This window comes from Carcharodon carcharias, chromosome 20 (assembly GCF_017639515.1).
Source record: "Carcharodon carcharias isolate sCarCar2 chromosome 20, sCarCar2.pri, whole genome shotgun sequence".
NCBI lineage: Eukaryota > Metazoa > Chordata > Chondrichthyes > Lamniformes > Lamnidae > Carcharodon > Carcharodon carcharias.
In genome coordinates, this window is record NC_054486.1 from 84,483,089 (window position 1) to 84,508,127 (window position 25,039).

The 25,039-nt window shown below is 44.4% G+C and overlaps 1 protein-coding gene and 1 long non-coding RNA gene across 3 annotated transcripts in view; one reads left to right on the forward strand and one right to left on the reverse strand.

The window, feature by feature from the left end:
- mnat1 (MNAT1 component of CDK activating kinase) overlaps nt 1-25,039 on the forward strand; it is a 174,102-nt gene that overhangs the window by 112,564 nt on the left and 36,499 nt on the right. The gene's annotated exons all lie outside the window — the stretch shown is intronic.
- On the reverse strand, nt 1,227-21,467 carry LOC121292633. Of its 2 annotated transcripts, none has more exons than XR_005946303.1 (4): nt 21,385-21,467; nt 3,623-3,690; nt 2,752-3,041; nt 1,227-1,639 (listed from the first exon to the last, which is right to left on the reverse strand). It is a non-coding gene; the product is annotated as an uncharacterized LOC121292633 (long non-coding RNA). The 2 variants fall into 2 exon arrangements; XR_005946304.1 differs by lacking the exon at nt 21,385-21,467 and adding an exon at nt 21,145-21,375.

Below are 25,039 nucleotides of genomic sequence, written 5' to 3' on the forward strand. Positions count from 1 at the left end.
AATGGACCGTCAGAGTTAACTTGAAAGAGCCAGAGGGTTAGTGGCAATCCCAGGTTTCCCGAGCATCCAGGGAGTGATTGACTGTATGCATGTTGCCATAAAGGCTCCAGCTGGCCAGCCCGGCACGTTTAACAGGAAAGAATTTCACTAATTGGGTGTCCAGCTGGCCTGTAACCATAATTGATGGATTATGTAGGTATGCACGAGGGACATGGCAGCCACAACGCATACATTCTACATAACTGTCAGGTGTCAGACATGTTCAGCAGCCCTGATGCCCTGTATAGCTGTCTTTTAGGTTACAAGGGTTACCCTTTGAAGTGATGCCTCATGACTCCAGTGAGGACCCCCAGAACAGACATGGAGAGGGGCTACAAAGACAACCCCGGAAGCACCAGGGCCAACGTAGAGCAGACAGTTTGGCTACTGAAGATGATGTTCAGATGCCTTGACAAATCAGGAGTGGTATTGCAGTATGTTCTGTCATGTGTGTCATTCATGGTCATACAATGCTGCACCCTCCATAACCTCACCATTCAGAGAGGGGATGTCCTAGAGGAAGAGGGGATGTCAGATAGTGGGCATTCTTCTGAGGATGAGGGGGAAGATATCGTGAGGGAACACCCCTGCGTAGAGGTGCAAGGCCTTGGATGTGATCGCATGAATGGCTGTGACACAAAGGAAGCCTTGATAAGGCAGAGGTTCCAATAGGCTATGAAGTCCCGGCTTTAGAGATTCATGCACTGTATGTGTCTCAACATCATTCATTACAGAATGTCAGATTCATGTCAATGTCCTGTCAGCACACTTACCCTGTCAAATCCTTGCCATTTAATGCATCCTACCCCGCTTCTGATTATTAAAGTTCAAGTTTACCTCCCAAAAAAAGTTCAATGGCACTGACATAATGTATAATCTCTGCATTGTTATGACAGGTCCCTGGGTGCGGTCCCCCAATTTGTTATGATCCCGGATGAGATACCCCAAATTGTTATGCTCCCGGGTGAAGAGGGATGAACTGGCTCCCCTTCTTTATTCAACCCCCTTATTGATTGCAACAAGGTTAAGATAAAAAGGATCCTTTTCATTGTGGAAACCTTTTCCCAGTCCAAATGCATTTATATTTTAGAAGGAGCAAATTTAGCCAGGCTTTCCTGCGTCAAAGAAATTGTACGTTTATTAGTTACTAAAAACCCAAGGAAAAAACAATAAAAACTCAACACACATGCACACAGATTAGAAAAGAGAAGTTGAGTCCAAAAATAAAAGTTCTTCAAAAATATGTGAATCAGTCTTTGGCTTGTCCTTGAGGAGTAGATGGTGAAATGTTGTGGCTGTGAAGTTGGGTAATTGCGGTAGAGCTGACTTTGGCAATTGAGCAGTTGGTTTGGAGACACTTGGTTCTGCAGATTAGCAAAGTTGTTGGCCTGTTTCCTTTTTGACTGTGGCTTTGCTGACTTGTGACTTGCCTGCAGCAACAGAGAGAGACTTTTTACTTGCAAGCTGCAGCAATGCCTAGTTGCTGTTCTTCTGCTGTGACCTTCACAGCACACACTAGCACACCAGAACCAGAACACCAGGAGTAGCACACATGGATCAAGTTTGCAGCTGGCTTTATAATCCCTTTTCTTGTGTATATCTGGAAGGGAAAAACAAACATGCCTTTCATCCTGAATCTACTTCTTTCAACTCAGATCATGTCCACATTCTGGGATGTAACTCAACAGGGGATGATTTCTGTTGAGATGGTAATCAGTCTCCGTTTTCTCCGCAACCACAGGAGATTACAGTTCAGTCCGTTGCATTGCATCTCTCCCTTTCTGGTGTCTCTGACTGAAGTGGACCTTGACACCTTTTTAAGTGCGACATTTCAGGGCCTCTCTGGACTAGTCGGTTAAGTATAATCCACAAAGGAACTTTCCAGAAAGTGGTTATTTTAAAGTCTCAGCCAGTTTTTGCTTGTATGTAGTTTTTAAAAAACACATGTCTCCCTCAAAAAGTTCAATGTGCCCAAAAGTAATTTGGGCTGTGATCCACTATCATGACAGCATGAGGGATAGTAAACTTATGTTTCATCATGCTTATGTGAATAAACCTTATCATGAACAACCAGACCAAACACACCCATGTGACCCATTTGGTGACTATTGTGGAGTTTTCTTAGTGTTTCCTAGTGCTCTGGTGCAGTGCTCCCCGTCGTTTGCTGCTATACTGGAGAGAGGCTCCTGATTTGCTACTCCCCTTGCCCTGGATAACTTTGGTGGGCGTCTCTATGTGGCTTAGGCCTTGAGAGCCCCGCCACAATAGAAGACCCCTGCAGAGTGGCAAAAGGAGCTTCTGTCACTGCAGCACCTTTGGGAAAAGTGTCAATAGCGGGTGGACGGAGGAGAGAAGTGCCCAAATGGCTTAAACAGCTGCTCGTATGCCTCCACAAGGACCGCTTGGTCATCCCTGCCTTCCAGTGAGATCCCAGGAGCTGGTTTAGGGTCCTGGCTCTCAGTCCCCTGTTGCCCTGGCTCTAGGCCCTGAGCTCAGAACCAGGACGATGGTGTGCAGGTCGGAGCGCATATCAATGATTGCATCTGCAATGCATTTGGCTTGCCCCACCAGGACAATTGCCAGTTTGTCTATAGAGGAAGCTTGACACTCCAAAGAGTGGGTGATTGTAGTGCACATGGCCTGGATGGACACCTGCACAATCTGGGCCAGAGTACACAACCCCTCTGGTATACCTTCCTAATCTCCACGTACCTTGTGCTGGATCTTCAGCGTCTGTCGCCTTACAGACAACTCCAGAGGCTCATCATCCGATTTGGAATTGGTCTCGGGATCATCTCAGATACTCCACCGACTACCCACATCCTGCTCCACCACGCTGTCTGGCAGCTGCACATGCGACTGTGAAGTGTCCTCAGCAGATTGTGAATGCCTTTGCTCTGAAGCGCTAATCCCTGCCAAGGTGCCAGTGTCTGCACTGGTGCTTGGTGCCGTAAGAGGATGTGACTGTGCTTCCTCCAAGAATGCTCCAAATTGTATGTCACCTGTGGTCAGTGGCAAGAAACAACTTAGACTATGGACATTTCAGAGAAATATTAAAAACCTTCACACTTAACTGAAACCAAGCCTGATACTATATACCCTAAAAAATTCTCCAGATCTATGTAGAAGGCACACAACTTGGCTGGGTCATCTGATCCTGTCTCTTGCCTGGTGGCCCTTTAAATGAGTGGTTTTGGACGCTGGACATCCCGCCCTTCAGCACCCATTGGGCGGACTTCACACACACTTTGGGGCTCGCGCACTGGAAACCTGCCTTCTGGTCCGAAATTGCATAATCGCCATTTTATATGACGTACATTGATGGCAGGGGGTGGGAATTGGAAAGTTGCCCACTTCCGGGTATGAGTCCTGCCCACTTCGACTGCACGTATTGTTCAGCTCGAAGGTTGATTGCGTTGTCAGTACGATTATAGTTGTTGATGTGTAACTTCACTTGCTTATAAACCATTAAGCATTTTTTATTTGTATTTGGCCTTGTCTTTAAAACAAAACAATGAACTTGCTGCGCTTCCTGGATCAGTGGTTCAGCTTGCTTGATTGAAATAAAATGACTTGTACTTACCCTCATCATCGTAGCATGCTTCAGAGCATTGCATGGTAGATCATACATCTTCATATCTCCTGGCTTTCCTTAAAGTGGAAGCAGAATCATACTAGGTTACCTGGCAACTGCTCCTGCTGAGCTCATATGAATCAAATAATTTCAACCACGTGATCAATCACTGAAATGTTCAAAGTAACTTTCATTGCTGAAACTAGCTGGTTCAGATATTTTGCCTGAGTTATTAGCCACATCTTCCAGCCCTGCTGCCCTATGAATTTAGCAGTTTAAGAGCTCATTTTAACTCGGGTTGTTGTATTTTTTACCATTGATCACCTATGGCATTACACATGGTAAGTCAGAGAATATGGTACCCTGTTTCCTGTTTCTGTCTTTGTTGCTGATTGCGTCTCCTCCTCTTCTATCTCTTTCTTCTCTTCGACTTATCTCTCCTTAAACTTGCTCTTTTTTTCTATCTCTTTACTTATCTATCTCCTGCTTTCCTGCACACTCTCTCTCTCTCTCTCTCTATTTTGTTGTTTCCTTTGGGTGGTATATAGTGTGAAGGGGGAAGGATTTACCAATTTGAGGTGTGGATTGCAGGGAAATTCTGGCAGGTACTTAATATAGACTCAGAATGGACAGATGATTTCAAGATTTTGAACCCATTTTCAAGCTATCTTTTCTTTTTCCTTATCTGTTCTAGTTCTGCTTTTGATTTGTAACAATTTTTTAAAAGAATGATTGTATTACCGCTTTGATTTTGCACATTATTAATTTTGCTTCATATGTGATAAGAAAAATTTTGAAATGTTCTGCAAAAGAGAGTATTTTTGAAAAAAAGCTGCCAAAGGCAGTGTGTGCTGACAGGTTTATACTGTTTAAAATTATAGCTATTCATTAAGTAAAACATTCTTTTGCAACTAATATAAATCATTCTCTGTGCCATATTTTTGTACTTTTTTGCCCTTGCTTGGGACAGGATTTTGTAAAGTCACTAAGTAAGCCCAGAATTTTCAAGTTACCAGTTAAATCAAACATATTGCAGCAAAAATGCTATTTAAAGCAATGTATTCTTAATCCTCTGCTTTTAACTGAATAATGAGTATAGAAAATGACTGTTTAGAGTAGGCCATATTACTGAACTTAAGCAAGTTTCTGTAAAATGTCAGAATCAAGTTTTGCTTAATAGATATTTTTTGTGATGTAATAGTAAATTTTGGCAGTGTGTCAGGATATACTGGAACATGATTAATGCTTTAATAAGTAGCGTTATACTGCTTTATGATGTGGAGCTGAAATGGTTTCCTGCAGAGTGACAGAGCAGCAGGTGTGCAGATGTAATTTTTCCTATGAGTTAAGATGATGTTTTCAGGCTGGGCTTCATTAATCTTTAGCGCCTTGGTTATTATCATTTATAATCACTGAGTTATTCTTTCAGTGGTATGTAGAAGTTAGTAATGGTTGTGGATATAGTTTTCTGCAACTGAAAGAGAAACTTTTTTGTGCACTTTGTCCCAATGAGAAGTTCCATTTGTGTGTTTCAGTTTACCATTTTAATCAGTAATAAAAGTGCAGTAGTCTTTAACGCACCAGTCATAAATCAGCACCTGAAAATTCTCAAATTTACTCTGTGGAGCCTTAGTTATTTCCTGCATGGCAATAGAGGAGACCTTTTATGTTGTCTGCTCAGTGAGTAACAAGCGTTCCATTTTAAAAGACTTTTTTTATTTCTAACAGTTTGCCAATGTATACAGGAATGGCTAAGAACTGTTTTTCATTCTGTGGATTTCAGTATTTAGCGTTTGCCTTTGCTCCTTAAATATACTCATTCAGAATTAACATTTTTTAATTAAGGATTCATTTTTCTTGTTAAAAGTTGTAATGTCTGATGCATATTTTAGATTAAATTATTTTAATATTCTTACTGCTGAATTTTTTATGCTGTTGTTGAATGTTATCTTCTAGGTCTATTAGAAACTATACTTATATTCATGAAAATTTGCATTGATGTGTTCTATAAATGCAAGTTTGCATATGTCTTAGTGTGTTATGGTAGAAATTATTTAATTCTTATTGATCTTACTGAAACATTTAAGATCTTGAGCGGTCTTGACAGCATGGATGCTGAAAGGATGTTTCCCCTTGCGGGAGAGACTAGAACTAGGGGACACAGTTTAGAAATAAGAGATCTGCCGTTTAAGACGGAGCTGAGGAGAAATATTTTCTCAGAGGGTCGTTAATCTGTGGAATTCTGTTCCCCAGAGAGCACTGCAAACTGGGTTATTGAATGGTCTTAAGACTGAACTAGGTAGATTCTTGACTGACAAGGGAGTCAAATAGTATAGGGGGTAGACAGGAAAGTGGAGGCCACAATCAGATCAGATCTTATCAAATGATGGAGCAGGCTTGAGGGGCCGGATGCTCTTAGTTTATATGTTTGCATGTTCACATTTCACAAACTCAAATACACCACATTTTACAGTGGATAATTACCTCTGCCTCTAATGTTCGAAAATGTATGGCTTCTATGTTTATGTATTATTATTGATGTTCAATCTGTAATTAAAACAATGATTTAGATGGGTGGGGTATAGCATTTGGATAATTAGTTATCTGAAAATGAGTGTACCTTTTGATTCCAGCAACAACTTGTAACATTTTTAATGTAACAAAATATACCAAGGTGCTTAACACGAGCATTATCAATAAAAAATCTGATACCAAATCACAGAAGGGCAATTGACCAAACATTGATCGTTGAGGTAGATTTTAAAAAGCACGGTACAGGAGGAAAGAGAGGAGGTGAGTTAGAGAGGAGTAGGGAGAATATTCTGGAGTTTAGGGCCAAGACAGCTGAAAGCACTTAAAATCGCAAATGCTGAAGGTGTCAGAATTGAAGGAACATAGAGATTTCAAAAGCTTCCAGGGCCAGAGAGGTTACATAGATAGGGGAAGACGAAGCCATGGAGGTATTTGAAAATAAGGATGAGGATTTTAGAATTGAAATGTTGTTGGATCGGGAGCTAATGTAGGACAGCAAGCACAAGGGTGATGGGTGAATTTGGTATCAGAGAAGATAAGGGCAGCAGGGTTTTGGATGAACACAAGTTTATGTAACACGGAGGATGGGAGGCCAGGCAGGGGAGTGTTGGAATAGTGAGATCTTAAGGTAGAAAAAACATGGGTAAGGCTTTCAGCAGTAGATGAGCTGAGACAGTTGCCAGGGAGAGGGATGGAAATAGTGGTCAGGAAATGGAATTTGTGATGTGAACCAAAGACTATGACTTTTGTTTTGCCAATATTTTTGTTGGGGGAAATTTCTGCTCATATCGAGAATGGATTCAAACAAGCAGTGAGACAAATCAGATATGGTGGGTGGGTCAATAGTGGTGATGATGAGTTTGAGCTGAGTGTCAGTGTACACATGCAACCTGCTGTCTTTTCTGAAGAAGTTGCCAAGGGACAATGATGATGAACAGAAGAGGGCCAAGGATAGATCCTTGGAATACTCCAAAGGTAAATGTCTGGAAGTAGGAAGAGAAACCACTTGCATAGCTACAGTTCAATAAATAAGAATGGAACTGGGCAAGGGCAGTTCCACCCAGCCAGACTATGAAGGAGAGGTGTTGGAAGAGGATCATGTGGTCAAATGTGTAGAGGCCTGAAAATAGATCAAAAGGATGAGGAGGAATAATATTTTCTATTCATTCATGGGATTTAAGCATCGCTGGCTAGGCCAGCTTTTATTGCCCATCCCTAATTCCCCTGAGAAGCTGGTGGTGAGCTGCCTTCTTAAGCTGCAGTCCATGTGGTGTAGGTACACCCACAGCAATGTTAGGGAGGGAGTTCCAGGATATTAACCCAGTGACAGTGAACAAACGGTGATATATTTTCAAGTCAGGATGGTGAGAGGCTTGGAGGGAACTTTCAGGTGGTGATGTTCCCAAGTGTCTTCTGCCCTTGTCCTTCTACATGGTAGTGGTTGTGGATTTGGAAGGTGGTGTCTAAGGAGACTTGGTGAGTTCCTGAAGTGCATCTTGTAGATAGTAAACACTATGAGTTGGTGGTGGAGGGAGTGAATGTTTATGAATGTGATGCCAACCAAGCAGACTACTTTGTCCTGGATGGTGTCAAGCTTGTTGAGTGTTGTGGGCGATGCACTCATCCAGGTAAGTGGGGAGTATTCCATCACACTCCTGACTTGAGTCTTGGAGATGATGGACAGGCTTTGGGGAGTCAGGACTTACCACAATCACAGTCACATAGAATTCCATTTGATTATTCACCATATAGTGTGGCATTAAATTAGTTTTTATATTTGAAAATACTATTTTAAGGATAAAACTTTGCAAATTTGCATTATATCTGTAGTGTAAGAATTTTTTTCCCACTTTCCCTGCTGTCTTCTCTGTACATTTACAGCTCTGGTGCTGGAGCAAGTAGTTCATATTAAGGGAAAATTTTGAATGGGATGCATGGATAATGGATCGATTAGGGACTGGGATACTTTGTGGTTAACTTGAGCAATATCTGAGTGTGATTATGACATTTATTAAGTAGGCTTATTAGAGTCACAATAAAAGCACATTCTGTCAATCTCAGTTGTGTACCCAGCAGATTTGGTGCCATTGCACTGAGTAAGATTGGTGGAGGCACTTGCATCTGGAATTCTTGCTTGCTTTTCTAACTGTTTCTGATTTTGTGCAGTATTAGAACTGTTATCCTTGGCTTATAAATTCAGAACGAACACATTCCCGCATGTTGTAATGTTTTAGTTTGAGGATATTGATAGTATTGTAGTGTTAAACACTACAGTACTTTACTTCTTCATCGAGATACAATGTTCAGGATAAACTACAATGAATAAGTATCAGAGGATGATTAATTATAGCGTCATTGTTGTTACAGGTATGAAGTTTGTATGATTGTTATGGTTTGTGACTGTGGCTTAATCTAGGCTAAAATGGAGAAATGAAGGGGGTCATGTGACCTTTTCTGAATTCTGCCCAACAACAAGCTTGGGTAGCTTGGTGGTTAAAGGGGGCCAAGGTTATCTTGCTGGGAAGAAAGTGTGAGATATTCACACCTATGAGCAATGACCAGAGAAACTATGCTGCAGTTGGTAGCTTTTAGTCTCCGATCTCACTGGTAAGTGTTAGGAATGTGAGGCTTTATAAATGGTTACGCTTTAAACTGTCTATTTAATTCCAAGATAGAGTGGAGTTAGGAGTCTAGAGGATAGCTAATTAGCATTTCTACTTGGACACAAGGCCCAAGTGATTCATGTTGCCATAAGAATGGGCTCTGAGAGGGAAAGAAATCCATTGAAGTAGTGGATTACAGGATGTTTAAAAATGTCACTGAAGCTGATGGAGACAGGTCAGTCTGCAAGAATCTCTGAGAGAGCAGAGAGAGAGGCAGCCAGTCTCTATTGTTTATCACACAGAATGCAGGCGGGGCTTGCGCTTGGATTGAAGAGACCAAGTTTGTGTGGATTTAAAGCTAGAAGATGCGTCTAGCTTTGGCTAGAGGGAAGAATCTCCAGGGTAACCCTCACCATGCAAATCATTTTGGGGATTAGAAGTTATCCGGATAGAAAAGGAGAAAGGAAGCAAGCTTTTGGGATCTGAGAATAGCTTTGGACTGCTTCCTGGAGAATGAAGTGTCCATGTAAAGTACACTGTAAAATATAACCCTGGGAGGGAAATTCTCAGTCATTTAAAAGTTAAATGGGGAAACTTTTGTGTGGTTTAAAGTATAATTTGTTTTGTCAATGTTGCTTTCAGTTTGCCTATTACAGTAAAAGTATTAAAACTTGAAATCTTGTTATGTGATTCTTCCAGTTAAAAATTCAATATCTTTTTAAAAGTTTACTGGTCTCTAAGGGGATCATAACACTATTCCCTATTTATTTACTATTTGGTTGTTTACTTCTGACTGTTTTGTAAAAGCCAAAATATGCAATGCTTCATGATTGTATTTAAACTGGCCGACTTATAACATTTCAATTGACCTGCATTAGTGGGTAGAATTTTTGCTCCCTCTCGTTGTTAGGGGGGTGGATTTAATTAGATGGGAGGTCAGCAGTTGTGGACCCCGCCACCTTCCTGCCTCCATCCCGGGTAAGTCCATAATGGGAAGGCCCGTGGACGGATCTTCTCGCCCTGCCACCGATTGAGGCCCTTAAGTGGGCAGGAAATCTTCCAGCCGTGTTGGTGTTAGGCATCATAGTGGTTGGGTTGGGGGGGTGGGAGCAATATGGTGAGAAGGCCAAAAATCAGTTTTACGCCACCGTGAAACCAGTTTGCATTGGTCCGTTCCACCTGTCAGTGGCGGGCTGCATTTCCCACCGTCGCACATCGGTAACATCATTTTAATACATTTACATATAATTATAAATCCTGCCGACCTGAATCCCCCACGTCAAATTTTCCACCCACATTGGTGTGACTTCAGAACAATGTCCTTCAAAACTGCCTTTAAAAGGCGTGCACCTGGCAACCTGAACTTGGAGGAAAGTGCACACAACCTTGCGCAGCACTTGTGAGCATCGCCCGCAGGACGTCAAGGAAGAGGCGCTGCGCATTCGCGGGAGGCATGGGCAAGTCACTTTTTCCCAGCTGGCTTTCAGTGTGGTGCCAGGGCAAGGACTCCAGTGTGGGTCAGGTGGGGTTGGGGGGGAGGGGGTGGGGCGGTGGTGGTGGCATTCAAAGCAGCACAGACTGAAGGAAATATTCAAGCACATGGTGGTGGGGGGGCATTGAGGGGAGGGGCCACGCACTTGGAAAAAATTGTCAAAAGTGAGCGTTCTTCTGCAGCTGAGACTGTTCAGCTGCAGCTCCACTGACATGCTTCGAGTCGGGCCTCTGAAGCTTTTCTGCCCACTCAAGCAATGCCAAAGCATGAAAGTGCCTCCAAATGCTCCAGAACTTTTCACCCTTGGGTGCAGACTGCAAATTAATGTGTGTTTAGGGGGCAGCAGAGCAATTGGCCAACTGGGCAAGTTGCACAATCACCTTTGAAAGATAGCCATGGCGCAGCCACTGGTGTAGGTGCTCACAGCCCCTTGAGATGTCTTTATTAAGGTTTGACCAGTATCCATTATGGTTCAAGCTAACAGCGCAGCCTTGCATTGCGGGTTAGGAGAATGCCTGCACCTGAGCTGAGAGCACAGCATGTAGTCCATTGGCCAAAGCTATCGCTAATTGGTCAAGTGGAGTGAGGTGAAGGTGGGTGGGGGTTTCAGACAGCCAATGAGTGTACTGCACACTGGCCATCCAAGTGGTGGCCAGCACTCTCCTGCATGCATGAAAACGCCTTCAGACTTAACCAAAAGAGGCTCTTAGTACACCTATGCTAACCCACGCACCTCTATCTTTGACCTGCAGGAGGAGCCTGGTGATTTAGTGGTATGCCTCATGGCTTACAGAGACCAGAGAAGAAGAAGAGGAGAGCAACAGAGGCACCTTGCTTGACAAAGGGAGGAGCACCTCCCTCAAGCTGAAAGGGCACAGGGCCTGCTGCACATGCAGTTGAAGATCCACAGCGAGCCATTGCTTGTCGGCACCTTGCTAGACCCAAGGTCTATAGATGGCGCCTGTCATTTCTGCAGATGACTGAGAACTAGCATTACCAAAGACTGCATGCCTAGGGAGCTGGTTGGTCACATATGCCACCTGCTGAAGGATTTGATGCCACGGTGACATGGAGGGCATCCACTGCCGGTGGCCGTGAAAGTGACCGCAGCACTCAATTTTTCTGCAAGTGGCTCTTTCCAGGTCCCACAGGTGACCTGTGCAGGACGTTGCAAGCCTCCGTGCACAAGTGTACCCAGAAGGTCATGGACGCCATCTTAGCGAAGGCCCAGGCTTTGTGCATTTTGCCTAGGATTAGGAAAGTCAGGAAGTAAGAGAGCTAAGATTTGTGCAGATCTCTGGTTTTCCACTGGTGCAGGGTGCCATCGACTGCATTCATGTGGTACTTTAGGTCTCCATGGCAACAATCAGTCAACTATTTCAACTGCAAGGGCTTCCACTCGCTAAATGTTCAGCTGGTGTACGATCATCACAAACACATCCTGCAGGTCTGCACACGATTTCCGGGAACGTCTGTGACTCTTACAGCCTTAGCAGGCCTCAGATCCTTGACATCTTCCAGGGTCCAGAGAGGCTACAGAGTTGGCTTCTCAGGGACAAGGGCTACCCACAGAGCATGTGGCTGATGACACCCATGCGGAGGCCTCAGACTGCAGCAGAGCGATGGCATGACCTGGACTTTGGAGCAAACAATAGGCATTTTGAAAGTGAGGTTCCGGTGGAGCACTGCAATATAGTCCTCAGGGTGTTGCGCATCATTGTCACTTGCTGTGTGTGCTCCACAACTTGGCGCTTCAACAGGGGAAGCACCTGGCTGAGGAGGAGGAGGAGCTGCATGTATTCTTCGATGAGGAGGACATTGATGACAAGGTGATGACAATGATGAGGCCCTCAAAGGCAAGGATGCCGGCGACGAGGCCATCGGCCCTCATAGCCAAAAGATTCATGAAGGATGATGTGATGCAGCGAGTACATTTCTGACATCTTCACCTTGCATCGTTGAATATTCAACTCCTGTGTGTGGCTGATGGCAACGCACATACCCTCTGTGATAAGGCTCATGTCATGGAGATGCAGCGGAGACTCTAATAGTCGCTAGATTCTAGGAGGATGATGGTGACATGCAGCGAGGACATTCCATAGATCTTCATGTAGCCTCTGTGAATGTCTGATTCCTAACCAGTGGAGGGCAGCTTGCTTGCACTCCATGATCAGGGTCATATCATGGAGACACAGCTGTGAAACTTTAAATGCACCTGATCCTTTGTCAGCCTTCAGCACTTGACCTCTTCAGGAGCACAGCGTCACCGGTCAGAGCCCCATCTCAAAGGTGCTGACAGCACTCAGAGAGAATGACAGAGCTCTGTGACGCCTGCCCATGACATTATGGCAGCAGTAAGCACTGTTGAGGTGCAGGCATCACTAATGTGACCAGGGTGTGAAGCTGGACCATCACTTTGTTCTGAAGGTTACACACTGCACAGGGACGAGGCACTGCACTCCGACACTGCCTTTATCTTGTGCAGGAACTAAAGTTTCATATCCGAGTGATATGAACACTGCCCATCAAAACAAGGAGCCATAGGCTAGGAGACATTGTTGGGAGTTTATTTACAGTAGTGAACATTAAGTACAAGTGATTAACACCCATGTCCAGGCTGTGCAATTAGAGTCCTGCATTAAACAATGTAACTTCATCTGAACAGAGTCCTGCATTGTTTAGTTTGCACCCCAGAGTAAGGCACTGTTGGACTGTTGGTAGGATGGTCTTCAAGCCTGACAGAGAAAGTTTGACTGCATTTGTGATGTTTATTCTGTATATTGCTTTCAAATTACTGTACTATTAGCAAGAAATAAAAATACATCTTCCTGATTGGTCTGTAGTCGTGGTCAAGCAGTTAAAACAATGGATTCGAAATCCATTCGGGCCTCCCCACACGGGTTCGAACCCTACTGACTGCTGCTCACTGTTCCTTCGTTTAGGTGCCTCCAGAATTAATTGCACTGTGACAGTGTGGCCAGCTGGCCTAAATAGCCAAGCGGTTATGGTACTGGGTTTGTAACCCCAAGATCAAGAGTTCAAAGGCTTGGCCTAAATAGCCAAGTGGTTATGGTACTGGGTTTGTAAGCCCAAGATCAAGAGTTCAAATCTCACAATGGCAAACTATGAAACAATGTAACTTCATCTGAAACAGATGGAAACAGGTTTACTCAAAAGAGTATCAAGAGTTCAAATCTCACAATGGCAAACTATGAAACAATGTAACTTCATCTGAAAAACAGATAGAAACATCTAAGGCTCTATTATTTAAGTTCCAGTCTCTAACGGGATGTGGGTTTGAATCCCACCTCTACCAGAAGCTTACTTAACAAGTAGAGTTACATCTTCCTGATTGGAATCAGGTGTGGCTAGCTGCTGCCTGAACTGGAGCTTTGCTGTGGCTGGAGCTGCTGCTGAGGGACACACTCTGTTGCTGCTGTTGTTGAGCTCTTTGCTGTTGCTTTTCCAAAAGACACCTCTGGACTTTGAACCTTTGTCTTTCTTGCTGCTGCCCAGGAAACACTACCAGGTGAAAAACCTACTGCTGGTGTTGTTACCAGGGCTGCAGGGGTATGGAGCTTGCAAGGCCTGAGGGCTGCTAAGGCCTGAAGAGTTGGGGAGAGAGAAAGAGAGAGAGGTGCCAAGAGACAGGGAGGTCAAGAGGGAAGGACTTTTTAAATAACACCAGAGGTGGGTGTCTGGACTTTTGTTTGGTGGGGGCAGAAGATGACCGTATGCTTTGTAGGGGGAGGAAAGAAAACCATTGGGGAGAAGGGGTGCTTGTGTTTGCTAAAGATCTTGCCACCCACGCCCCCTTGCACCCGTGTCTGAGTCCAGGTAGCTGGTGCTGCCGGGTGAAGAGGGACAGTGCTGACTTCTGTGTGCTAGGCAGTACCAGCTGCCTGGTGAAGACATTGCCCTCTTCCTTCAAGAAGAACAGCAAGGCCCCACCTTCACTCCACTCCACCGAGTGACACCCACCCACCCACCCTGCATCTTTTACTCTTTCCCTCCTGTGCCTCCCTGTCCATTTCCCTCTCTCTTTCCTCCCCTCCCTACCTTTACTTGCCATTAGGAGGGAGAGGTGAAGACCATCTTGTCTTCGCCACCACCTCTCCCCCTGGTGACATACTGTCTGGACTGCCAGTAAGAGCTTGGGGTGGGTGTGGCTCATCCCCTGTGGCTGCCACAGAGTCACTGGTAGCTGAACCCTGCAGTGCAACTGTGGAGGCAGTGCCAACAGCAGTGGTGGGGCCCAGCAAAAAGTCATACGTGGGCACTGCTGCTTCTGCGACTCCTGTTGTACCTGTGGCTCCATCACCGTTCCACCTCCTTACAAAGACCTTGGGAGAAAGAGCTACACTCATCCTGGGATGAGCATAAAGGGCTGCGTGAAGGCTTTGGCTGGGATTGTTGGCCCCTCAGCCATCGTTTCAGCCTCGTGCATGTACGGGAAGGTGATATTCTTCTTAAGGCCTTAACCGGCGGTGCAAGGGGTTCACCATGGGCGGGACCAATCTGGCAGTGGATCCTTTAGAGGCCACCAAGGATAGGCTCGTTTTATCCAGCATTCAACCCTTTGTTCCCAATGAGCCCCTCCTCCCCCCACCTTCACCAGCTGGGTGAGGTCAGGTCTGGGGTTGTGCCGATCCTGCTCAGCCTCAGGGAGCCCATTCTCCGCCATGTGTACTCCTTCCGACTTCAGGCCTTCACTCACTTGGCCTGGGAGGAGTGCATGGAGGGGCGGTTTGATGTTAGCTTTGAGGGGGCCGCCTACTGCATATTTTGATTGGCGGATGGCGTGCTGTGCCATCCCTGCAAGGAGTGGGGCATGTGCAGAAAAACCGCCCCACCTGCAAGGCCGCCAGTAACATCCAGGCGGCCACGGCTGACACCACTGCTCCTCCCCCCCCACCCCCACTATCATCTTCCTCGTGAGGGGAGGTGATGCCGGTGGCCAACATCACTTCTGCTGCCGATGAGGTGGAGGGAGAGAACCCGCACCGTAAGAAGGTGCATAGAAAGACCCGCCACCCAGAGATGGCCCCCCAAACCTACACTGATCCCCAGACCCCCAAAGACACTGGCTTGGGGGACATGACACCATCCGGCTCCAGCGCTGCCCCTCGGAGGGGGAGGCCGTTTTCCTCGGAGGGGGAGTCAAATGTGACTCCAGATGAAAAGTTGGTGGTGTTTCCACCCTGTAAGTCCTTGCTCTGCCCTCTGAGTGGGACCCAGAGCACTGACTCCTTGCTGTGGTCCTCTGAGCAGGGTCCCTTGGGGGTGGCGCTGGTGGTGCTTGACCTCAACCCACCTTGCAAACCTGAGATGCCATCTGGCCCACCAGGGGACTGCAGCAGTCCTTTTACCGCCCCAAGCCCTGGGTTATCGGGCGGCAGTGGCAAGGAAGGCCTCCCTGCACCCTCCCAACCTTTAGCGCCGGGAGCCTCTGCCCTGGGTCCAGAGCTTTCTCTGAACTCGCTGGGCAACCTGGGCACAGCGGGGTTCTGAGCTGTCGCCAGCCTGTGGCCTGGAACAGGAAACCAGAGAGGACCCCTCTGCCCTTGATCCTGGAGGTGGGATCGAGGTGGAGGTGGAGCCGCTTGGCAGCTCTGAACCAATACAGGGGAGGGATTGGAAGCTGGAGCGATAACCTGGAGGAAAATGGGGTTGCAGTAGTGAGCTGGAGTTGACTTAGAGTTGTTGCTAGGTGAAGTGGTGGATCCCTTGGTGCCCCCCATCGATTCTCCTCTCACTCCTGTACGGGAGCTCCAGAATTTTTTAGCGAGTAATCATGACATTTGGCTCACAGCCAATGCCATGCATGACTTTAAGACGGTCGTGCTCGGCCCCGACATCATCCGGAGTCTCGAGGTGGCTCAGGTGTGTTGTGGTGTTCCGTCTGAGCATACCCCTATTCGGGCGGAATTCCACAATGGCCCCAGGCCCCAAGCCCCAATCCCTCCCTTGGGAGCTGGTGCCCCGCAACTTTAGTTGCCTCACGGAAATGCTTTTCATGCCCTTTAACATGGTGCGGAGGGGTTTCCTGAACGGGCTGCTGCTGTACACCCTTCACCTCCTTGCCCTCACCTGCTGCCCAAACACACACTGGCATGCCTTGTTGCTGTCTGGTGGCGGAGGTCTCCAGTGGCGGGCCCTCTGTGGGGACGTCCTCCAATTTTTCATCAGGGGCCTGGAGCGGAGGGTGTGAGCAGCAGTCCCATACAACCATAGTGTGTGTCGGTTCACGGACCCCCAAGATGCCTGCGTCTTATGCAGCCTTGTGGCCTGTGGACCATGCATATGTTGGGTGTTATACGCTGCACTCCTTTTATTTATTTGAAAAACCTTTTACTGTTGTTCTGTTTGCACTTCAGCCCCACGCTCCTGATCTACAGGTAGCACATGCAGAGTGGGGCGGGGGAGGAGGAGGACTTCTTCGTGAAGCTGCTCCTGGGCCTGGCCAAGTTGGCCATCAACAGATCCAGGCAGCGGGTGATCAAGATGGTTGTTCCACCCGACTATCTGCCCCTCTCCTGTGGCTACGTTCGCGGCCAGGTGTCCCTGGAGAGGGAGCATGCGGTGTCCCCTGGCACCATTGAGGCCTTCCATGCTCGGTGGGCACTATGGGGACTGGGGCTGTTTAATCACATTTTGATTTGATGCTGTAAGTTTCCTGTATGATTTGTTTTTCTTTTGACCAGTATCCCTTTAAGGGACTGCCTTTTACTTTGTCCCTGATTTTGTTAATTTAGTTTATTTGTTTGTAACAAGAAGAGTTGCATCTTCTTAACCTTCCTAACCCTATCGTTACATCTTGGTGCTTTCCCGACATCCACAGTGGAGGTGGAGGCAACCTGCTAACTGCTACGGCCTTTCTCTGTTGACCTTGGCAGGTGTCCTCTGGAGGGCTGAGATCTGGAGGGCTCCGGCCTGCTTTCGCGGTCATGCCATGTGGCAGTGGCACTCTTCTCGGTCTGTGGAGCTGGAGCTGCTGGGGTCATAAGAAGAGGGGTTTGGATGGGCCAGACATTTCCGGAGTCACCTGGGTGGATGGCCCCGGGGTGTACACTTGCTAATCCTCCTCCCTATGAGTGTGCGAGGGCCCCTGGCTGACTCCTTGAGGGGAAGGGGAAACTGGAGTAAGATCAAGCTGCTCCGCACCCCTTTCACATTGATACTGATGGAGACCAACTATGGCGTCAGCGATGGAGTTCAGCCATGCACCAGTGCAGGACTGATGTCCTGGACCAAAGTTTCCATGATGGCCGCATCCTACCAGTATTGACCAGTATGGCATGCCGGTGCTATCACTTCAGACTGAAGGCAGATGGACTCCTCCATCATGCCTTGCAATCTTGCAGTGAACATCCCTACCTGATGTTCCTGAGTTTGCCCTTTTAGCTTCAGCAACTGTGACATGACTAAGTCCAGAGGCTCCTCATCTGACTCGGACTCAGCAGATTTCTAGCCTCTAGCAGCCCTCAGAGTGCCAGAAACCTCTGCAGCCTGCGACCTCCCCTTTTTGTTGTGTGCCAACTTGTCCTGCATGAATACAGATGGAGAGAGTGTAGCAGGATGCCTGCCAGGCCAGATGAGAAGGATGCCTGGCATGTATGGGTAGCGAGCGGTGCCATGGATGGGATGAGGTCAGAATCTGCAGGGCAGATGAAGTTGTGTGTGAAAGAGTGAATGGTAATGTCCCTTGAAATGGCAGTGAGTGAGATGTGAGCATGTAAGTTGAGAGTGATGAGAAGAGTGACTTACCTTGGAGGAATGGAGGAGATCATTCATCTTTTTTCAGCACTGCGTCGCTGTCCTCTTTTGCAGGGCATTGGCACTGACCACCGCTGCCACCACCTCCCATGCTGGATTGGTGACCTTGCTTGCTGGTCTTCGCCCAGAGCAGGGGTAGAGGACTTTGCAGTCCTCCACTGCATCCAGTAGGCGCCTGAGGAAGGCACTGCTAAATTTGGGGGCTGAATGCTTCCTCCCTTTGGCAACCATGACTTTGCAGCAGCTACTGATCCCTTAGAGAGAGCTAGCTCTGCACAGGGGCACCCTTTAAATATGGCGCCCAGATTACTAAATGTCTGAAGTGACGGTGGGGTGGGTGAAGCAGAGGCTGCCTTGCCAGCAATCCGGCATGCTTCCTGGGAATGCAATATTAATGAGGAATGGGACAATATGAAGTGAAAGCCTGCCATTGCAGCCAGCGGGTAAAACATCCTTTTTCCCACCCGCTACTGTACTTTGTGCAAATCTGGGACAATTCCACCCTCTGCTTCCTAGTTCTAGACTCCTGAATCAACAAAAATTGTTTCTCTTTCCCTACTGTATCTGTAGCCTTTAACGTCTTGAAAACTTTGATCAATCACCTCTTAATCTTCTAAATTCTAGGGAATACAACCCTAGTTTGTGTATCTGTCCCAGAGAGGAGTCCAGGTATCATTCATGGCTCCATATGTACAATGCCATGATGGCTTGATCAGCTCATAATTTTAAAAATTAAGTATCTGTACACTTCCTGTTTATAAAACTTCCCTTTTCTCTTATATTCTGAACCTTTTGTGCCAACTTTGCATGATAAATTCCTATATAAAAATACAGAACAAAATATTTATTTTTATAATCGTATATTATACTGGTATGGAGCATAAACCCCAGCATTGACCAGTTGGGCTGAATGGCCTGTTTCTTTACTGTACATTCTATGTATAAATAATGAGATTTTTCCAGGTCAGGAGAAGGTAATTCGGTCTATCATTCCTGTGCTGGCCCTTTGAAAGAGCTATCAAATTAGTTCTACTTCACTGCACTTTCCAGCAAAATTTTCCCTTTCATGTATTCAATTTTCATTTGAAAGTTACTATTGCATCTGCTTCCACCACCCTTTCAGACAGTACATTCCCAATCATAATGACTTGCTGCATAATTTTCTTTTTTGGCATTCTTGCATTTGTCTTGATGGGTGCAAGATGAAAAGCTTTGGCAACGTGTCTCTCTTTTCAGCAATTTTCTTCTTCCTCACATGATTTCTGGTTCTTTTGCTAATTAGTTTAAATCTGTTTCCTTTGGTTACCCAAATTTTGTGTCAATTTTTCCTTACCTACTGTATCAAAACCATCTTTTAGAAACCTAGGGCAATAATTTGGGAAAGCAAAATATATAAGGAGAGTAACGAGAGGAGTAGAATATTACCTTGTACTTACTCCTCAAGTAGCATTATCTATCATGTACCAATTTTCCCATTCCAGTAAGAAGTTTGTTTTTTGCATGATGCTGTATACATGCAGACTCTCTCCTCATCTAATTTCTGGCTCTTTTGCCAATTATCTTAAATATGTGCCCTCTGGCTACCATTGCTAATGGAAACAATATAAAATAAATTAAATAAAAATAATAATTGATTGACTTTAAAATGGGTGCTGAATTATATCTGTATGCTCTAGGCCAATTATCCGTCCCCTTCTAGCCCGATACATCTGAAGACTACGTTTGGTCTTGACTTTATGCAACACCACAGGGAATTGACTAGTGAACATTAAATATATGTGCGAACATATTTTTAAATTAACTGGATGGGAATTTGAGCCTACTGCCAGTTTATTCTGGCAGATATCTAACTGGGCTTTGTTGTCAATTATGGTGATGGGTCTAATGCGCGCACAATGTGATTCGGGGGTTATATAGTAACAGGTTTTGGGTTGAAACCAATCTTTTACTATTAACATGCTTGTTTCATGTACGTATTTCTCAATCCATATATTGTTTAATTAGTATTCAGTTATTTTACAAAAAGATAATGTAAAGAACAAGTTTCTAGGTCACAATGGTAGCACAGCTGTTGAGGTGCACATTGTAGGTGTATGTTACATTCGATTATACAGTGAATAATCCATTACATCTCACCAGAACAAACTAACCTTGTACTCTTGTTTAATGGTGATGATGTGATTTCTGTGCACTTTACCTCCAGCAAAATATCATGAAGATTGAAGGTATTTTCTTTGGCTCCTGCCACAAGCTCTATACCCTGACCACTAAAACACTCTCTCTCCCTCCCTGGCTAATTAATTGCTGACTAATTTGCAATCTTGGTCTTCTGTTCAACCTGAATTGAGTTTCTGGCTCTGCTTTCTGCAAAAGAACATTGGCCAACTTGGTTCCTACCTCAGTTTATCTGCCACTTAATCCTTATTGATGCCCTTGTCACCTTCAGATTTGGTTATTCCAGTATTATTTTGATTGCTGTCCAACTTCCCAGTCTCTGTAAATGGCTCTTCCAAATTTCAGACGTCCATGTACTACCTTGCACCAAGTCTCACTCATTCCCATCCTTGCTGACCTAATTTGGTACCTGTTCCCCATACCTCATTTAACATTTTTATCCCTCCATGTCCCACCTATTTCTCTCTAACTCCAGCCTTTCATTCATCATCCTCTCTTTGCCTCATCATTTTAGCTTTTAGCCATCTAGACCTCACCCTTTGCAATTCCCTCCTCAAACTCCTCAAATTCCCCCTTTTAAAACACTTCCTTAAAAAAACACCTGATTAACCAAGTTGTTATCTCCTTTGGCTTAGCATTCCTTTTTTTCTTTACAAAGCACCTTTGGACGTGTTTCTACTTGTAGAAATGCAATTTTTTTGCTATAATTGTTTATTAACCATGTGGTTTTAGATGCCATTGAAACCCAATAATTGAGTCACTTCCTTTTGCTTGTTCTTCTGCTGTAAGGTCAATTGGGAGGACTTGGAAAAAATTTGGATTTCTTGGTAAAATGTTAGTAACCATTGTGAGAAATTGAATTTGTGAACATGTTTTTAAAATTATTAAACTGGAGATGTAACTCCTTAGTTGGAATGTTCTATTTAAATATTTTCTTTCAATGCAGTGCATACTTAGAGCAAGGTAACGCTTTCCGAAATGAGAAACCAGAGATTGTTCTGCAGAAATCCTGGGTTGGCAGAAATCCTGGGTTGATGTCCAAACTGATAAAATGACATTATGCTGGCCCTTTGCTTGTAATGCAAGTTCTAAATGGTATGCAAATGCACATTTGGGTTGTAAATGTCTTCCATTGTTTTCCTCCCTGTGTAAAGTTGATGATTTCTAAAAACTCAGCTGCATGGAAAACCTACATTTTCATGTGTCCTGCGAGGTGTGGCAGGTCTTCATCGATTCTTCAATTAAGAGATTTTTTTGAGGTATGTTGACCCTGCTAAATAAAGATTGAGATTAGGGCTTGGAGGTTTTCAGCAATCCTGGACCACAATTACTGGATATGAAAGTACCTTAAAGTTGTTATCACTGTAGAATAATATATATAAATCCTAATTTCAAAGAAATCAATAAACATTCTTGAGGGTTTCTTCCTTGTCTGATGAAAATAATGATACATAGGCAAATGGCAACAAGAAAAGCATAAGATGCTTTAACATTTCAATGCTACTTTTTCTTTTGTTCTCAGCGCATTGGTAATGCTGACAAGGCTACACTTACAGCCCATATCTAGTTGCCCTGAGATGATGACTTGTGTCTGATAGTTTCAGGATAACGCTGTTGTCCCTGCATGTCACTGCCAATTTCTCCATTTACACTCAAACTCAATGTTGCTCTCCATCAGGCGCCAGACAGGAGCGGAGCCGAGGAATCTGGTGTCAGCTCTTAAGGCCCAGAACAATTGGTCGATGCCAAAACAAATTGCCAAGTTTATATGACTAACTGCAATCAGCATGTTTTGGCTGTTGGCTGCAATTTTAAGATGCAAAACAACTTGTATTTATATAGTGACTTTAAAGTAGTAAAATGTCCCAAGGCAATTCACAGCAGAGTTATCAAACAAAATTTGACACTGAGCCACATAAGGAGATATTAGGGCAGATGACCAAATGCTTGGTCAAAAAGGTAGGTTTAAAGGAGCATCTTAAAAAAGGCAAGAAAGGTGAAAATGCGCAGAGATTTAAAGAGAGAAATCCAAAGCTTAGGCGCTAGGCAGCTGAAGGCACAGCTGCCACTGGTAGAGCATTTGAAATCGGGGATGTTCAAGAGGCCAGGATTAGAAGAGCGGGTTGTAGAGCTGGAGGAGATTACAGGGATGGGGGGAGGAGGCCATGCAGGGATTTGAAGGTGAGAATGATCATTTTATAACTGATAGGCAGGGTAGGTCAACCAGCACAGGAGTGATGAGCGAATGACATTTGGTGTGAGTAAGGACATGGCAGCAGATTTTTGAATGTCCTCAAGTTTACAGCGGAATGTGGGAGACTGGGCAGAGCTGCATTGGACTAGTCAAATCTAGAAGTAATAAAGGCATGAAGATTTCAGCAGTAAATGAGCTAGAACAGGGTGGAGTTGGATGCTGTTATGGAAGTGAATATAGGCCCTCTTAGTGATGGCACAGATATGTTGTTGGCAGCTCATCTTGGGGTCATGTATGACAGTCTGGTTCAGCCTCAGACAGTTGCCAGGTTGAGGAATGAGGCTGGTGTCTAGGGAACAAAGTTAAGACCAGCACCAAAGATGATAGCTTTAATCTGCCCAATATTTAGTTGGAGGAAATTTCTCCTTATCCAGTGCTGAATGGTGGACAAGGAGTAACGTGGAAACTGAGGCCATGTTTCAGGGCAGCATGTAGATGAGAAAATGAAACCGAGGGGGCCTCCGGAGGTAAAAATGCAGGAGTAGGAAGAGAAACTACTAAGATAATCTCTGGCTAAGACTGAATAGATAAGAAAAGAACCAAGCAAGTGCAGTCCCACCCAGCTAATGGAGAGTTGTTGTAAGAGAATGGTGTGGCCAACTGTATCAAAGGGTGCAGACAGGTTGAAAAGGATGAGGAGGGTTATTTTAACTTTGTCATGGTCACGAAGTCTGCCATTTGTGACTGTGTGAATGTTCTGGTACTGTTACGGAATAAAAAGTTTGTTGAAGGAATTAAAACGTGGAGCTCTGGGAAAGATGGGCACATATTTAGGAGCAACAGCACATTCAAGGACTTTGAAGAGGAAAGGGAAGTTGATGATGGGGAGATAATATGCATGGATGGAGGGTTCAAGGGTTCTGTTTTTTTTTGAGGAGTGGGATGATAAGAGATTTGAAGGAGAGAGGCGCAGTGTGTGAGGAGAGAGAGACATTAAAAATATCAGCTAACATGGGAGACAGGAAGGAAAGAAAGCACCTATAGAGTGGCCAAGCGTCAAGTACTACAAAAAAAATACTTTTATTGCAATCATTTGATGATTTTGGCTTGTTGCCTTGTCAGCTGCTGATGCTGGAACTAGTGTCCTAATTTTGTACACTATTAAAAAATATTTCTTTCAACTGTTCATAGGGAAAAAAATATTTGCAGTCACTTAGTAAATACTGTTCCTGCAATTTTAGACAAAACAGCATAAATACTGACTTGGATCTATCAACCATTGTCACTTTATCTGGTTCCAAACCATACTGAGAAAACTGGAAGTATTCTTTTATCTCAGAAGATAGCATGATATCTTAGGTTTATCTACTATAGAGAGAGGGGTAGGGGGTAGGAACTGAATGATGTTGACCTCAATTTGCCATCTTTGAAGCAACTTGACAGCTTTATGGTTGAGAGAAGCTATGAAATTTGAGAAACAACTGCTTTGAAAGCTTGCAAGACTACAGATTTATTAGTGCAGTGTTTACAGGGCACATTTAAACCTACAATAAACACTATGCTACAATGGTGTGAAAGAGATTTGTGATGGTTAGTATACTTTCAAAGGCAGTTATTGGCTAAGATAATGAAAACAATAGCTGTGCAGTTTGCTATCTTTCTCACTTAACTTAATGACTGTGGATTTTAGAATAGAGTGCAATGCTATTTTGCATTACTGTAGTTGTAATTAGTATTTTGCATTTATCAAATTGCTGACTTCTGAGCCATACATCTGTCTTTCCATCCATCTCCTATTCGAATGTACTTAAAACATAAAAAAAACCTAGAAATTTCAGTGATATATGAAAGGCTGCTCTGAGAAATGAAATAATGTGATAGATATTCATGAGCAATTTACTTTAAAAAAACAGTAATTTTTCTCTCTCAATCTTGGGGGATCTTTCGTATAACCTGTGCCAATTTCAGTACATGCCTCCCCACTGCTTCACATTTGATTATTTCATGTGGATATTGCTGAAGATTAAATTAATGTCAGACTTGGCTTGTAATCTCATGTTTATGTAATGTTTCTGATTTGTTCAGATAATAGTTAAAACTTAAAAGACCTTTTAAACTTAGTAGATTTTATAGTTATTTGTTCCAGCATAGTTGAAATTTTCCACATTTAAAATTATGTAGTTCTTTTGCATTTTTTCTATACTGAATGAATATGGCTAGCTTTATAGATCCTATGAAGGGATGAAAAATGCTATGATGTTGCAGATGGAAAGCATGTTCTTACCTATTTCCACATCATTTAGAATCCTAGCAACCTGCGTCATTCCACTAATTTGTTTTTCTCCAAGTGAAGCTTCTTGCTGCTTGCACTGAACTACCTGTAAACAAATGTTAGGGACAAATTCCCCAGCCTGTTTACAGGAATAATTTAGGTTAGTCAGATGTTAAGATTATTAAGCACTGTTGATCTATCTAGCCTTTCCTAGATATTGTCTTTTTCAGTTCCTAGGAAGCTAATCTATCAACTCTGGTTGTTACTGAATAGTGAGCCACTAGAAAATATTTCACTGCTTTTCTTTTCATGACAAGCATACAGAAAATAAGAACTCTTACTTTTAGATCACCAATAACCACATAGAGACTATGGTATGCCC